This window comes from Marmota marmota, unplaced genomic scaffold, assembly GCF_001458135.2.
Source record: "Marmota marmota marmota unplaced genomic scaffold, marMar, whole genome shotgun sequence".
Taxonomy (NCBI): Eukaryota; Metazoa; Chordata; class Mammalia; order Rodentia; family Sciuridae; genus Marmota; species Marmota marmota.
Genome location: NW_025999977.1, coordinates 22,321,669 through 22,337,992, shown reverse-complemented (window position 1 = coordinate 22,337,992; position 16,324 = coordinate 22,321,669). Strand labels below are relative to the sequence as shown.

At 40.2% G+C, this 16,324-nt stretch overlaps 1 long non-coding RNA gene across 1 annotated transcript; it reads right to left on the bottom strand.

Moving 5' to 3' along the window:
* Positions 1-1,890: 1,890 nt before the first annotated feature.
* Positions 1,891-15,239, bottom strand: LOC125617313. The gene is made up of 3 exons (XR_007348294.1): positions 15,075-15,239; positions 12,493-12,659; positions 1,891-2,025 (listed from the first exon to the last, which is right to left on the bottom strand). It is a non-coding gene; the product is annotated as an uncharacterized LOC125617313 (long non-coding RNA).
* Between the last annotated feature and the right edge of the window lie 1,085 nt (positions 15,240-16,324).

Here is a 16,324-nt window from a genome sequence, read left to right as displayed (position 1 = left end):
AAAACTTGTAAATGGGATCCCTATCTTATACCATATGCAAAACTTAGTCACAATACATTGGGTTTGGTCAATATGAAAGGGAAAAAACATTGAAACATATATGGAAAATATGCATTTGGANGGGTAAGATCCAATTGCAATGGTACCAAAGGACCATATGTACTATTGGACAACCTAAGGCAGACACGGTCCCTAAGCCACATACTTGTTGTTTAAACAGAGAGGGGGAGATGTTGAGAGCCACAGCCGAAGGGGCCCCAGCAAACTTCCAGCTGCCAGCAAACTTCCAGCTGCCGGCTGATGATTGGCTCACAGTGGCCCCAGCAACATCTAGCTGATTGGCTCCTCTGCGGTGATGCTCATTGGGCTGTTTCCCTGCCCTTTCAGACCACGGAGCTGCTCATTGGGGGACTTTTTTGGCTCCGCCCACGTGACCCAGCCAATCGGCCTCAAGAGCAGGAGGATTGTGAGAGGTGGAGAGAAGCTTGGAGGGGAGAGAGAGGCTTGTGGAAAGCCGGTGGTGGCAGTTGAGGCTCTGAGGGTTTTTCCTGAGAGGCTGTTTTGTTTGGCGTGTGTGGTTCTAAAAATAAAGTTAGTTTCTTTTGACAAGTGGCTCCTGATTGTGCCCAGCCAGACTGCGGCAGAAGATAATGTAGAAAAACATCTTATAATGTGGAAGAACATTGTCATGACATTAAAAAATATCCTGAGGCTGGGATTGTGGCTCAGTGGTAGAGAGCTTGCCTAGCATGTGCTAAGCCCTAGGTTCAGTCCTCAGTACCACATAAAAATAAATAAAAATAAAGGTATTGTGTCCAACTACAACTAAAAAATAATTTTAAAAAACTATCTTAAGGGAGGATTAGTATTTATTTATTTTTGCTACTGGCAACTGAACCCAGGGGTGCTCTACCACTGAGCTATACCCCCAGTTCCTTTTTATTTATTTATTTGTTTGTTTTGTTGTTTGTTTTTGGTATTGGGGATTGAACCCAGGGGCACTTTACATCCCCAGCTCTTTTATATTTGTTATTTTGAGATAGGGTCTCAATAAGTTGCTGAAGCTGGCCTGGAAGTTTTGATCCTCATGTTTCATCCTCCTAAGTTGCTCTGATTACAGGAGTGCACCACCATGCTTAGCTTAAACAAGGTCTCTTAAGTAAGCAAAAAGCACCAACCATATAAGAAAAGATTAAAATGTCTAACTACATTAAAATTAGGAGCTTTTGTTTATAAAAAGATACTATTGGTCCGAAGGATCCTCCCACCTGCTGAGACATCTCTGGTTTGGGAAATCAGGCACCCCAATTCTTCAGCACTGGCCCTAACCTGCCCCTCTCCCTCTGCCTTTTATAAGTGGGGAAACTGAATTTGAAACTCAGCAAATAAGAAAATCCATCCAGAATGGTCTGTAAAGGCATCGCTAGTGCCATTGCTGCTGCCTCTGATTCCGTTGCTGCCAGCCTGAGATCACCTGGAGGTCTTCTTTCTGGGTGCTGCAGCCACAGAAGAAACCACTGCCCCAGATGCAACTGAAGCTGACACTGCTGCTGACTCCTGGAGATTGCCTGGTGTTGCTGCCCCCACAGCTGCATTTGCAGCTGCTGTTGCAGCCAACACTACTGCAGCCACCACTACTGCTGACCCGCTGACTGCTGCCAACAACCACTGCCACTATCGCTGCTACGGCCTGGAGAACTGCTTTAGGGGAGACTCCAGGTTTGGTTGCAAGTGGCTGCACCCATTTTGGGACACCAGCCAGGGAGTGGGGCCTGAGTGCCAGCAGGTTTACCACCATAAAAGCCTCTGTCTGGGGACTCCAGCTGGGACCTGCAGGTCCAGTGTGGGGGTGCCTGCAGATTTGGAGGAGCCTGGGGTCTTCCTGATGAGAGTGCTGGTGGCTCTTGTCTTGCTGCTGCATCTTGGGTTTGCTCCTTTGCATGAGTGCTTCCCTGGTGGTGTCTCTGCAAGTAGGAGCAGCACTCTCTCAAAGCGAGGAGGTCCTAGAATAATATGTTTCAAGCTCTGAAAGAAAACAAATGCCAACCAAGAATTTTATATCCAGCAAAATTAAGTTTCAGATTTGACGATGAAATTAAAACATTTCATGATAAACAAAAATTAAAAGAATTCACAACTAGAAAGCCTACACTATGGAACATTCTCAATAAAATATTCCATGATGATAAAGTGAAACCAGCAAAGGGAAGATCTACACTAAAGGGACATTCAACCAAATGAGAGACTAAGATAAATCAAAACCCAGAAATAAATCAAAATAACAGAGAATACAAATCAGATCTCAATAATAACCTTGAATGTTAAAGGCCTAAACTCATCAATCAAAAGATATAGACTGGAAGATTGGATTAAAAAGCAAGACCCAACAATATGCTGTTTTAAGAGACTCACCTCATGGTCAAAGACATCCACAGGCTGAAGGTGAAAGGATGGGAAAAAACTTATCACTCATATGGATTGCGTAAACTAGCAGGGGTTTCCATTCTCATTTCAGATAAAGTAGACTTCAAACCAAAGTTAATCAAAAGAGACAAAGAAGGACATTTCATACTGCTTAAGGGAAGTATATATAAGCAGGACATAACAGTTATAAATATTTATGCTCCAAACAATGGAACATCTATATTCATTAAACCCTTCTCAATTTCAAGAGTCAAATAGACCACAATTCAATAATACTGGGTAGTCAACTTTAACGCACCTCTCTCACTACTGGACAGATCCTCCAAACAAAAACTAAATAAGGAAACTATAGAACTCAATAATACAATCAATAATTTAGACTAAACAGACATATATAGAATATTTCATCCATCAACAAGCAAATATACTTTCTTCTCAGCAGCACATGACTCCTTTTCTAAAATAGACCATATATTATGCCACAAAGCAACTCTTAGTAAATACAAAAAAACAGAGATAATACCCTGCATTCTATCAGACCACAATGGAATGAAATTAGAAATCAACAATAAAATAAAAAATAGAAGCTACTGTAACAAATGGAAGCTAAGTAATACACAGTTGAATGATGAATTGATAGTAGAAGAAATCAAGGATGAGATAAAAAAAAATTCTTAGAGGTAAGTGAGAACACTGATATAACATATCAAAATCTCAGGACACTATGAAGGCAGTTCTAAGAGGAAAATTTATTGCACTGAGTACATTCATTAAAAGAATAAAAAGTCAACAAATAAATGACCTAATACTACACCTCAAAGCCCTAGAAAAAGAAGAACAAATCAACACCAAAAGCAGTAGAAGATAGGAAATAATTAAAATCAGAGATGAAATCAAAACAAAAGAGATAATTTTAAAAATTGACAAAACAAAAAGTTGGTTCTTTGAAAAAATAAATAAAATAGATAAACCCCTGAGCATGCTAATGAAGAGAAAAAGAGAGAAAACTCAAATTACTAAAATACAAGATGAAGAAGAAAATATCACAACGGACATGTCTGAAATACAGAAGATAATTAGAAACTATTTTGAAAATTTATACACTAATAAAATAGAAAATATTGAAGACATCAACAAATTTCTAGACATATGACTTACCCAAACTGAATGAGGAGGTCATACATGGTTTAAACAGATCAATTTCAAGTTATGAAATAGAAAACACCATCAAAAGGCTACCAACCAGGAAAAGCCCAGGACCAGATGGATTATCAGCTGGCTTCCACAAGATTTTCAAAGAAGAAACACCAATACTCCTCAAAGTATTCCATGAAATAGAAAAAGAGGGAACCCTTCCAAACTCATTCTATGAGGCTAATATCACCCTCATACCAAAACAAAAGACACATCAAGGAAAGAAAACTTCAGACCAATATCCCTAATGAACATAGATGCAAAAATTCTCAATAAAATTCTGGCAAATTGCATACAAAAACATAATAAAAAAATGGTGCACCATGATCAAGTGGGTTCATCCCAGGGATGCAGGGTTGGTTCAACATACAGAAATCAATAAACATAATTCATCATATTAATAGACTTAAAAACAAGAATCATCTCAATAGATTCAGAAAAAGCATTTCACAAAATACAGCACCCCTTAATGTTCAAAACACTAGAAAAACTAGGAATAGTAGAAACATACCTCAACATTGTAAAAGCTATATATGCTAAACTCAAGGCCAGCATCATTCTAAATGGAGAAAAATTGAAAGCATTCCCACTAAAAACAGGAACAAGACAAAGATGTCCTCTTTTCACCACTTCTATTCAATATCATCCTTGAAACTCTAGCCAGAGCAATTAGATGAAAGAAAGAAATTAAAGGGATACAAATAGGTAAAGAAGAACTCAAACTATCACTATTTTCTGATGACATGATTTTATATCTAGAAGATCCAAAAAAAATTCCACCAGAAAATTTCTAGAACTAATAAATTAATTCAGCCAAGTAACAGGATATAAAATCAACACCCATAAATCAAACACATTCCTATACATCAGCAATGAATCCACTGCAAGAGAAATTAGGAAAACTACTCCATTCACAATAGTGTAAAAAAATACTTGGGCATCAATCTAATAAAAGATGTGAAAGATCTCTACAATGAAAATTATAGAACACTAAAGAAAGAAGTTGAAGAAAACCTCAGAAGATGGACAGATCTCCCATGCTCCTATTAATAGAATTAATATTGTCAAAATGGCCCTACTACCAAAAGCAATTCCTATTAAATCCCAATGACATTTTTCATAGAAATAGAAAAAGCAATCATGAAATTTATTTGGAAAAATAAGAGACTCAGAATAGTTAAAGCAATCCTTGGCAAGAAGAGTGAAGCAGTAGGCATCACAATACCAAAACTTAAACCATACTACAGAGCTATAGAAACAAAACAGCATGGTATTGGCACCAAAATAGACTTGTAGACCAATGGTACAGAATAGAGAACACAGAGACAAACCTACATAAATACAGTTATCTCATATTAGACCAGGGTGCCAAAAACATTCGCTGGAGAAAAGAGGGCCTACTCAACAAATGGTGCTGGCAAAACTGGAAATCCATATGTAGCAAAATGAAATTAAACCCCTATCTCTCACCCTGCACAAAAATCAACTCAAAGTGGATCAAAGATTTAGGTACTAGAACAGAAACCCTGTGCCTAATAGAAGAAAAAATAGGCCCAAATCTGCACTGTGTTGGCCTAGGATCTGACTTCCTTAACAAGACTCCTAAAGTGCAAGAAGTAAAATCAAGAATCAATAAATGGGATGGATTCAAATTAAAAAGCTTCTTCTCAGGAAACAATTAATAACATGAGGAGAGAGCCTACAGACTGGGAGAAAATCTTTACCACATGCACCTCCAAAAAAGCATTAATCTCTAGGATATATAAAGAACTCAAAAAACTTAATACCAAAAAAACAAATAACCCAATCAATAAATGGGCTAAGGAACTGAACAGACACTTCACAGAAGAAGAAATACAATTGATCAACAAATATATGAAAAAGTGTTCAACATCTCTAGCAATTAGAGAAATGCAAATCAAAACTACTCTAAGATTTCATCTCACTCCTGTCAGAATGGCAATCATCAAGAATAGAGGCCACAATAAATGTTGGTGAGTATGTGGTGAAAAGGTACACTTATACATTGCTGGTGGGACTACAAATTGGTGCAACCACTATGGAAAGCAATATGGAGATTCCTCAGAAAACTGGGAATGGAACCACCATTTGACCCAGCTGTCTGACTCCTTGATTTATACCCAAAGGACTTAAAATCAGCATACTAGAGTGATGCAGCCACATCAATGTTTTTAGCAGCTCAATTCACAATAGCTAGACTATGGAACCAACCTAGGTGTCCTTCAATAGATGAATGAATAAAGAAAATGTGGTATATATACTTAATGGAATATTACTCAGCTTTTAAAGAAGAGTGAAATTATGACATTTGCCAGTAAATGGTTGGAGTTGGAGAATATCATGCTAAGTGAAATAAGCTAATCCCACAAAACCAAAGGCCAAATGTTTTCTCTAAGATGCAGATGAAAATTCACAATAAGGGGGGGGCACTAGGGAAGAATAGCATTACATTAGATTAGGTAGAGGGAAATGATGGGAGAGGAGGGGAGGAGATGTGGGGATAGGAAAGATAGTAGAATAAAACAGACATTATTACTGTGTGTGTGTGTGTGTGTGTGTATGACTGCATGACCAATCAATATGATTCTGCAACATGTACACTCAGAAAAGTGAGAAATTATGTCAAAGAGTATAAATTCATTCTACTGTCATGTATAACTAATTAAAACAAATAAAAAAATTTTAAAAAGATACTATTAAAAAAATGAAGCAAAAGTGAGAGAAGATATTTACAGACACTTCACAGAAGAAGAAATATATTCATCTGACAGAGAATTTGGATCCAGAAACAATAAAGGACTTGGACATCTCTTAAAAGTAGAAGCACAAAGGGCTAAATATGTTAAAAGGCACCTATTGTATTAATAAACAAAGACATAGAAAAATACCACTAAAAAATCAGCTTGGAAAAAATTTAAAAGTATGGCAATGTGGATTATTTGTATAGATGTGAAATAATGGGAACTTTTTACACATTGCTTATGGACATGTAAATTGGTACAACTTTAGAATAACGGGTAGGAGAGTAAAATTGAAAATATACATCTTCTATGAACCAATAATCTCAATACTAAATATATACTCCAGAGAAATGTTCCAACATATATTTGTAAATGTGTATCAAAATGGCCATACTGAAATCATTATTCATAATCAGTACAAACTGGAATCAACTCCAAATATCTAATAACAATGTGATTAAATTGTGATAGACTTATGTATTGAAATACTGTATGTACAGCAATGAAAATGAACAAATTACAGCTACACAAAGTAATATGCCTAGATTATCAGATGATTTTGAATGAAAGAGTCACATGGTATTTACATAAATTTCCACAGAGGCAAAATTAAACCATATTTTAATAGGATGTTTATTTGGAAGAACTATAAAGAAAAGGAAATAATTACTATAAAAGCCAGGATAAGGGCTGCAGTAGAGCACTCACCTAGCATGTGCGAGGACCTGGGTTCAATCCTCAGCACCACATAAAAATAAATAAATAAATAATGTATTGTGTCAAACTACAACTAAAAAAATCAATATACATATATTAAAAAGTCAGGATAATAATTATCTCAAGAGAAAAGAAGGAAGGAGTTGTGATTGGAAAGAGACACACGGAGTAAAGACCCTGGGGATGGCAAAAATCATGTTTTTCTTGATCAGCAAAATTATTACTTAGCTTCTCACTGACCAATTATCTACCATATTGAATCAATGCATTTTATGTGCTTTTCTTTATTTTGCACTTTAAAAAGTTCATTAAAAGCTTATGTGCACATAGTTTTAAAAATCAGGCAAATATGTGTTGTAGGACTGGCTGGATTGATTTTTTTTTTTCAGAGCCAGGCATGTGATCAAATCAGAGCTGATAAAACACTAGTCTTTTGCTAAGACTTCCAGAGGAGATTTTCATCATTTTCCACTACTCTTTCCCACTCTAGAACATCTGGACCTCTGATGATGGCAATTCTTCCTCCACGGGCTTTTCTAGTTCAGCCTACTGTGGTTCAAATGAATGGATTTAATATGAAAATAATCAGTGGAACATCCACCCATCTTACCTCAGCCTATGGTAATCTCTGTGGTAGACAAAGAAAGGCCTGGTCCCTTTTGTTCAGTGATCTGACAGCTTCATTTTGGAGACAGAACTAAAACACATGGGGTAGGGCTGTGGTCACCAAAACTGAAACACAGGCAGGGCTGAACCACAGTTATATATCTACTTGCTCAATAAAACACATTTTAAGAACTAGTAAAATTGTGGTAGCCTAAACCTTTTCAAGTCCCTTCACAGCTAGTTCATCAGGAAGGGGCTGTGCTTGTAATACCAAAATACAGATGATTTCACATGTGTAAACCAAATTCACCAGAAAGGGGAACACAGAAAAGGGAATAGTAGAAATCAGTGTCTTGAGTCCAGCAGAAATGAATATAAACGACCAAAAGATGCGTACTAGAAAAATCATAAAGGCACTCTTTGTAATAACTTGCCAATGATTACCTAAATGTGCATCAGCTGGGGAGTGTATATATTGCTATATATTCACTCAGTGGAATGTCACATAGCAAGTAGGATGACTGACCTATATGTGAAAGCATGGATGTTTAGTGAAAGAAGCCAAAGACAGAAGACTAAATATCGAATGATTCCATTTATATTATGTATACAAATTTAAAACTAATTTGTACTTTTACAAGTCAGGATCGTGTGAACCCTGGGGTGGGAGGTAAGTGACTGGAAGAGTGCATGAAGGGCTGATACTGGTAGTGTTCTATGCTTGATCTTTGGTGCCACCATGTTTAATCTGAAAACTCAGTGGTCTATGTTGATATGTGCACTTTTCAGTGTGTAAATTATACTTGAATACAAAGTTAAAAATCTTAAGAAATTTAAAAATGAAAACTGGTCTCTGTATTAACTTTTATGTTTCTGGCATCACAAATTACCAGGCATGCTCAAACGAAATTTAAGGTATGAATTTAATCCCTCTGTTTTATAGATGTGGAAATTAAGGTTCAGAGAGATTGAATGACAACCACCTTATCACATGGTTGTCAAGAAACACATCTGAGAACAACCAAGGTGTGTAGGCTCCAAGTTTTGTGTTAATAACTGCTGGTTCACAGGCAGGTTCACAGCTTTTTGGTTTGTCTGTGCTGTTTTTCAGAAGCGGTGTCTGAGTGGGTAGCAGGAAACAGGCTCATGAGCACAGTAAGTAAAGCACTATGGGCCACCGGGCACATGGTAGAGCCTTAATAATGCTATTTTCCCCTTTTCAGGGAAATGGCATAGGTGAAAATGTTAAGGAACACTATTGGGTCTGGAGCAGTTATCCCTGAATGGAGTGACCAGGTTGAGAGCCGCTGACAAGTGTTGAAGTCTCTTTCTCCATCACAGAAGCAGAGTTATTCTGAGGTGGGACATGCTGGGGGTGCGGGGAGGTGGGGGAGGCAGAGGTTCTGATTTGGGCCTGAAATTCTTTACTGTCTCCTTGTAGGGCAAATGAGGAGCAGGGTAACAGAGCCCAGAACGTGGGTAAAGACTCAGCATGAAAAGAGGGGATTCTAGCACCCCATGTCCTGATAGTGTGTGGGATGCTTTCTGCTGACATTCTAGATGGTCCCTTCTTATCATCTGAGCCAACCTGGGCAGGGTGCAGTGAATGCACTGATTTCTGTTCTGGTTCAAGGCAACCCTGTGCTCTGAGCTCCTGGCACTCTAAGAAGGCTGGGTTTCCATGTCTGGAAGCCAGCTTTGTCTCTTTAGCCAAGGGTTCTTTCTCAAGGTTTCCCTGTGTCACTGCCAGCCTTAGATTTCACATCATGACAGCGACACCTAGTGGTCAAGTGCAAAAGTCCAGCCAGCCCCCTCCACAGGGCCTCTGGGAGCCAGGGAGGAGGAGTTTACAGAGGTTCCAAACTCTTGCCCTTTGCGCAAGGCTTCCAGGAGCCAGGGTCCCGGGCGCTGCCAATTCCGCACAACTCAGCCCTTAATCACATCCTGTCCTGGGCTGCTCCCTGTTTCAAGTGTAGTCATTTAAAATCACTTTACCCTATTAAACCAAGGTTTTGAGGCCAGGGCCATTAAAATTCTCTCTCTTTAAAATTGAGTGGAAATTTAGGGTCCTCTAATCTGACCTACTTGTTTTTCACAGGGGGAAACACAGATGCTGAGGGGTGAGGGAATTGCCTGGCCACTTAAAAGCGAGTTTGGACCAGAGCCCAGATCTGAATGCTCACAGTCCATTGATTTCCGAGCCACCAGGATGTTTGTGTGTGTCATTACAGTGCTTGCACATAGTAGGGCTGAACATACAGTAGGTTCTCCACAGATACTGCCTGGCTAGTAGATCATTTCCTGGCCATTGAAGTGAGTTTTCAATTGTCATGGAGGCCATCTCCGGCTTCGGTGCCCCTGGGGAGTTCTGATCCATTAAAGTGGGCTCTCTACCTATTATAGGCCATTGTCATTTCCTTTTTATAAAGCACACAATATGGATTCAAGGGAAGAGAACATTTAAACAAGATGTACAATTTACATTATCCCTCTCCTTGCGTCGATTCAGCTCAAGCAGCTACAGTGAGCTTCCTATGCTCTTGGTCAGTGCTTCTCAGATTTCCACATGAATCTAAATATCCTGGGAATCCTGTTAAAATACATATTCTGATTCAGTAGGTCTGGGGCAAGATGTGATATTCTGCATTTCTCTAAGTTCCTGGATGTTGCTGATGCTGCCTCTGATGCCAGAAGCTGGGAACTGTGCTTTGAGGAGTGAGGAAGTGGTAACCACCCCATTTGGGTCCACTGCTTCTAAAAGGGCCAGCTGCTCAGTCTGAGACTCTCCATCTCACTCAGCCCCTGATGTGGCTACTCTGACCCTGGCTTTAGAGGAAAAGGTGAGGCAACTGTGAGCACTATGGCCTCTTGGAGAGTCATTCCAAGTCCCTTATCTTGCCATCCCCCACAGCACCCATTCCCCAAATCCTGCCCCCAGCCAGACTCAAAAGGAAGATGAGCTTGAGTTTGGCCAAGGGTTGAGGAGGTAGGTGAGTGGTAGAGCACTTGCCTAGCACGCAGGCAGCCTTGGGTTGAAGACCCGTGTACCACAAACAAAAAGCTTAGATTTAGCTAAAATGTTTATACAAAAAAAGGGGAGAGGGCTGGGGATGTGGCTCAAGCCGTAGCACGCTCGCCTGGCATGCGTTTGGCCCGGGTTCGATCCTCAGCACCACATACAAACAAAGATGTTGTGTCTGCCGAAAACTAAAAAAAAAAAATTAAAAATTAAAAAAAAAAAAAACGGGAGAAAGATTTACTGGTGATGTTTCTTACAATTTTCCTGAGCATCCACCCTGCATAGTTGCCATTTTATGGCTGAGTTATCATGACATCCATTTAACATAGGTTCTCTTTTTAATTATAAGGATTTTTAGTGTATACAGTTTAATTATAAGGTATATTTGGGTATTACATAGACTTTCATTTGTAAGATTCTTTTTCTATCACTAAACACACCAAAATAATGTTCACTAATGCTAAATTTTATAAAAGGATTAAATGGGAATTTATTGAGCCTCTACTATGTGACCAAAACTTTTTTTTTTTTTTTATTGATGACCAAAACTTTGATGAGCACTTTCATGCATGTTTTCCTCCCCATTGCCCTTGCAAAGTGATTTTATACGAGGAGACTGAAGCTCAGGAAGTTTGGGTAATTTACCCAGGACAACCCAGCAGGGACAGGAGCCCAGGAACCCAGGTATATTTGATTAAAAAGTTTTTTTTTCTCTTACAGTGGTAATAAATACTAACATTTGTATTGTGTTTACAGTAAACTAAACACCGCACTAAGCACATGCATTAATTCATATAATCTTCACATCAACCTAATGTAGTAGGTACTATAATCACCCCATTTTATAGATGAAGAAACTGAGGCACAGAAAGGCCAAAGGACTGGTCCAATGTCACACAGCTAATAAGTAATAATGGAACTGAGATTGCAATTCAGGCAGCCTAGCTCCGGAATACTAATCTCTCACACTATTAGATATTGCCTATCAATTTCCTACCAGTTTCTTCTCATAGTTAAGTGGAAATTGCCTGCCCTCTAGTTTTATAATCCTTTTCTTATTTGCTGTATACTGTACTATCCTAGATTTTTTTTTTTTTCTTTTAAGCCGGGGATGTTCTATCACTGAGCTGTACCTCCAGCCCTTTTTTGTTTATTTGCATGTTTTGTTTTGAGACAGGATCTCACTAAATTTGCCCAGGCTGGCCTCCAACTTTTGATTCTCCTGCCTTGACCTCTTGAGTGACTGGTATTATGGGAGTGTGCCACTGTGCTTGTTTCTATCCTGGAAAATTCTTTTCTAGCACAATAAGAAGTATCTACATTTGTGTTTTGCAACTAGGACTGACCAGGGCTTTGGGCTCTGTTTGTATCCGACCAAGGCTGGGGTCTCCCTGGAGAAACTTATTCTCCACTGTCTGGAAACTGAAGCAGTCCAAAAGAGTTTGGGGAGTCGTGAGCTTCTCCAACAGCTCATCACCTTCTTCTACCTTGTCTAACCAGACTAAACAGAGAACCCAAAGATGAGGCTCAGGAGCTGACTAGTGGACTGAACAGGGTCCTTTTCCCTTTCCTTACTGAGTGAGATTTTGTTGCTCTGTGTTATTTTTTTTTTAATATTTTTAGTTGTCAATGAACCTGTATTTTATTTATTTGTATGTGGTGCCGAGAATCAAACCCATGGCCTCACACATGCTAGGCAAGCACTCTACCACTGAGCCACAACCCCAGCCCTACTCTGTGTTATTTTGTGAGTCCTCGTTTTCTATTTACCTTTTGTACCCTCGGGGTTTTTTTTCTGAAATGTTCCAGAAGGTGAAGGTGGCTTCAGATTTCTATGTGCTGGGGGACTGCAGCCTTGGACACCCATCCCAGCTCTCTCTCCACTTGGGTCACTGTGAGAAAGTTATTGGAACTTTCTTGAACTTTAGTTTCCTTATCTGTAAAGGAGGAATAATGAGAATCTACTTTAAAGCATTACTGTGTAGGAAAAATGAATTTCAAATGCCTTGCTTGCCATAGGCCCATTAAAAGTAGCTATTAATATATTCTATACATACATTCTTTTTGAGTAATGAATAAGATAAATGAGTAAGTTGAGAAGGCTAACCTGATTGCTCTAAACCAACAAACAACTTCCTTAAAAGTATACAGTAAGAAATTGTTTATTTGGGGTGAGAACTAGGTAAAAAGAACAGATCACTAAAGTTCATATGGGAAGGCTCTAAGAACAAACTTCCTCAGCTCTGTAGCTTTGCTAGGGACATAGACTGATCTTAGCAGCTGTTGGTAGGACAAGCCTCACAAATTTTCCTTTGTCTCAACCTGACCCAGCTCTTGAGTTTAAACCCAAAGCTTTCAGCTGGACACCTCTAGAATGGCTGATTATTTTTAGGAGGTCTGAGAAAGAGTGCATAATGTGATTGTTTTCTATGAACAGAGCATAGTTAATTATTTTTTTGCTTTGGAGAGAAAACTAAATTATCAAAGAACTTAAGGTCCTGTGATACTATAAGTGGACCTAACCATAAGACTGAAGATATTTTTGAAAAGGAAAAACAAAATCTAAAAGCAGAAAATAGATTTTCTTGTCTCTGAGAGGATAATGGAATTTAAAATAATATAGTTCTTTTTCATTAGTATTTTTAAAAATGCTTGTGGTGTCTAATAACTAGGGCATTTGCCTTGAAAACCAGTTATTCTTCAAATCAAGATACATCTGATTTACTGATTGTAGTATCCAGACTTTTTGTAATGTGATGTATTTGACTTGTACAAATAAAATAAAATACAATTGCATTGTCTATGTGCTTCATGAAATAAGCACATGACTCATAAGTCTGAAAATGTCTCTGGGTTTCTAATGTGATTACTGTGAGCTGTAAAAGTGGATGAGAGAAACTAGTTTCCCAAGTTAGGGTGTCTATTTGTTATCTACTGGAATCTATGACACTTTAGAGTAAGACAGTCATCAGCTAGAAAGAAATGATTACTGTTGACTCATCAATGCACATTCTCTACACTAATTATAATGCCTCAGTTTACCTATTTTATAAGATGAAATTGTCACCTGCCTGCTTCTCTGTAGTATTTGGAAAGTCCAGAGAGATAATAGTATTTGAGTGCTTTGAAAATACAGAAGACATTATAAATGCTAAATAATAACAACAATAATAATAGGGAATCTTTAATAAGGGGTCCTTTAATGATACGCATTGAATATAATAACATCACTAACCAGTAGGAACTAGACAGAGTGCGTCTCTGTCTTCTTAATCACTAGTTTGTCTCATGGGAAATTGGTGGGGGATTGGCACTCATTCAGGTTAGGTATGATGCCCCAGGAGGCAGAGCCCCTCACAAGGCCTGCAGCACCTGGCCACTCCTGGACCTCCCAACTAACACTTAGTTGCCTTTCGAAGGCGTGCCTATGCAATTGGGAGACGAGGGAACAGAGGCACCACAGCCCAACTCCTATAGCCAGGGAACATGATTTTAAAATTCCAGTTCCTAGCTGGTTGGGAAAAGAGAAAGGTGCTTGGGACCCAAGAAAGTTATGGGTATGCTGCTCTGGCTAAGGGCCAGTGTGGTCACCCAATCTTGCCACAAGATGGCGACAATCCAGCTGGAAACGCCTGCTGGGGGTGACTCGGACGGTTTCCAGCTGGGGAAGTACTTCCTCCTGCAGACACAAAGAAGGGATCCTCCAGCCCGGGAAGAGGCGTCTGGGTGCATTTCCAGCAGGGGATGGGGAGAGGCCGGGACAAAGGCTGCCAAGAGAAGTGGACAGCTTCCTTCTCACTCTTGTGGGCTTCAACCTCACGGGGCTGAAATCCTTTCTGAGATTTTGTGCAAAAAAGCACTTCAAAAATTCCGGGTTTGGCCCCTCCCACTGCCCAGAAGCTGGCCAGATGCTTCCCGGGGCGGCTGCATTCTCGGGATTCCGGCCGCGGGAGCGGGTGCTTTCCGAGGCGGGGCGCGGATCGAGCCCAGCGCGCGTTCTCGTGAGCGGTGGATGTGTCTGGGCCAGTGGTTCCGATCCGGGCTGGGCAGGGCGAATCCCGCCAGTTAGCCTTAACTTTGAAGCCCAGGTGCCTATGGGATTCGGGATCCCAGGCCAGAGGACCCGAGACAACGGCGTCCCGAGGCTCTGAGTTGGGGAAGCGACTACAAAGGCGCGCCCTCCCCCCCTGCTCCGGGCGTCTGGGAAAAGGTCCGAAGCCATGGTGGCTTGGGGCGGGGGCTCTTTGTTTTCTTTTCTTTTGTTTTCGTTTTGAATGTAAGGAACCGCCACACCCTCGTTTATTTCTGCTTCTAGTAAATTTGCTTTGAAACAGAGGCGCTGGGAAACTCACCGATTCCCATCTTCCAGGTTCCAAGTGCGGTTTATAGGGCCCTCCTGGACAGCAGAGCCTGGGCCTGGCCAGCCAGGCCTACATTATCCAACCTTTGACCTGAGTGTGGCAGCCTTGGGCAGATCCCTGCTCTTACAGCTTGGACTTGGCCTGCACTGGGGGACTGGAGACGGAATCCCAGAATGACAGGACTCTGGTCTCAGCTGGCTAATTATCTGCCCACCTATTTGGGGTGTGGAATAAGTGTAAGAAGAGCAAAGACCATGGATCGAACATGTGCCAGACATGATTACTTTATTTAACCCGCACACACCTTTATTATCTCTATTTTATAGATGAGAAAACCAAGGGTTAGAAATATTGAGTCATTTGCCCAAGGTCATTCAACTCTGACATAGTGTGGCTAGGATTTGAATCCAGATCTGCATTTCTCCAAATCGTGGGACTGTAATACCTTTGTAGGTAGCTCCTGCAGCCCCACCAGGCCCCATTGTGAGACAACTGGGTGAAATATGGAAATATACCTGGCACCAGGAGTGAGTTTAAACACCAAGTTTAAACTAGTCAAGATTATTTTGGTCTCATCTTGCCTTTAAATGTGGGCTGGAGAATGGGGCTGGTTTAGCTTGCTTTCTTTCCTTTCTTGAACAATTATTTATGGAGTGTATGTTATATTCCAAGGACTTTTCTAGGCACTGGGAAATTCCAGGGAACAAGATAGACCACACTTATTATCTGTGTGACCAGACAAGTGTGTCACTTATTGAGCTAGTTATTAAGCTAGTGAATGTCACCCCAATCCACCTTCTGTATTGGACTTTGAGATACTGGGGCTAGGACTCTGCAAACCGGTTCTCCTTTGGCAGAAGAAAGAGGAGGACCACTCGCCTCCAGTTTTCCTCAGCACTTGTGGTCTGGTGTCATTGTGCCCCCTCAAATGTGTCAGCACAGTGGTGGGAGCAGCTACCCCTCTTCTGCAGCCTCTAGAAGACAGGCCTCTGGTCTCAACTAGCCATTTCTGGCCCCATTTCTGGGCTCCTAGGTTTTCATAGCCCAATCTCTTCCTTTTGTTTCCCAGCCCTGGAGTGGGAGCTGGTTTCTCCAGTGATTATCTCTGTGTTCCCTTTATTTTAGTCCCCCAATATCTATAACCAATGGTGTGCTAGTAAACATTGAACCAGGTCTTAAGAAAAACAAACAAAACACCAGAAAGAAACTTAATATGTAATGTTTGCCAACTTCCATAATAT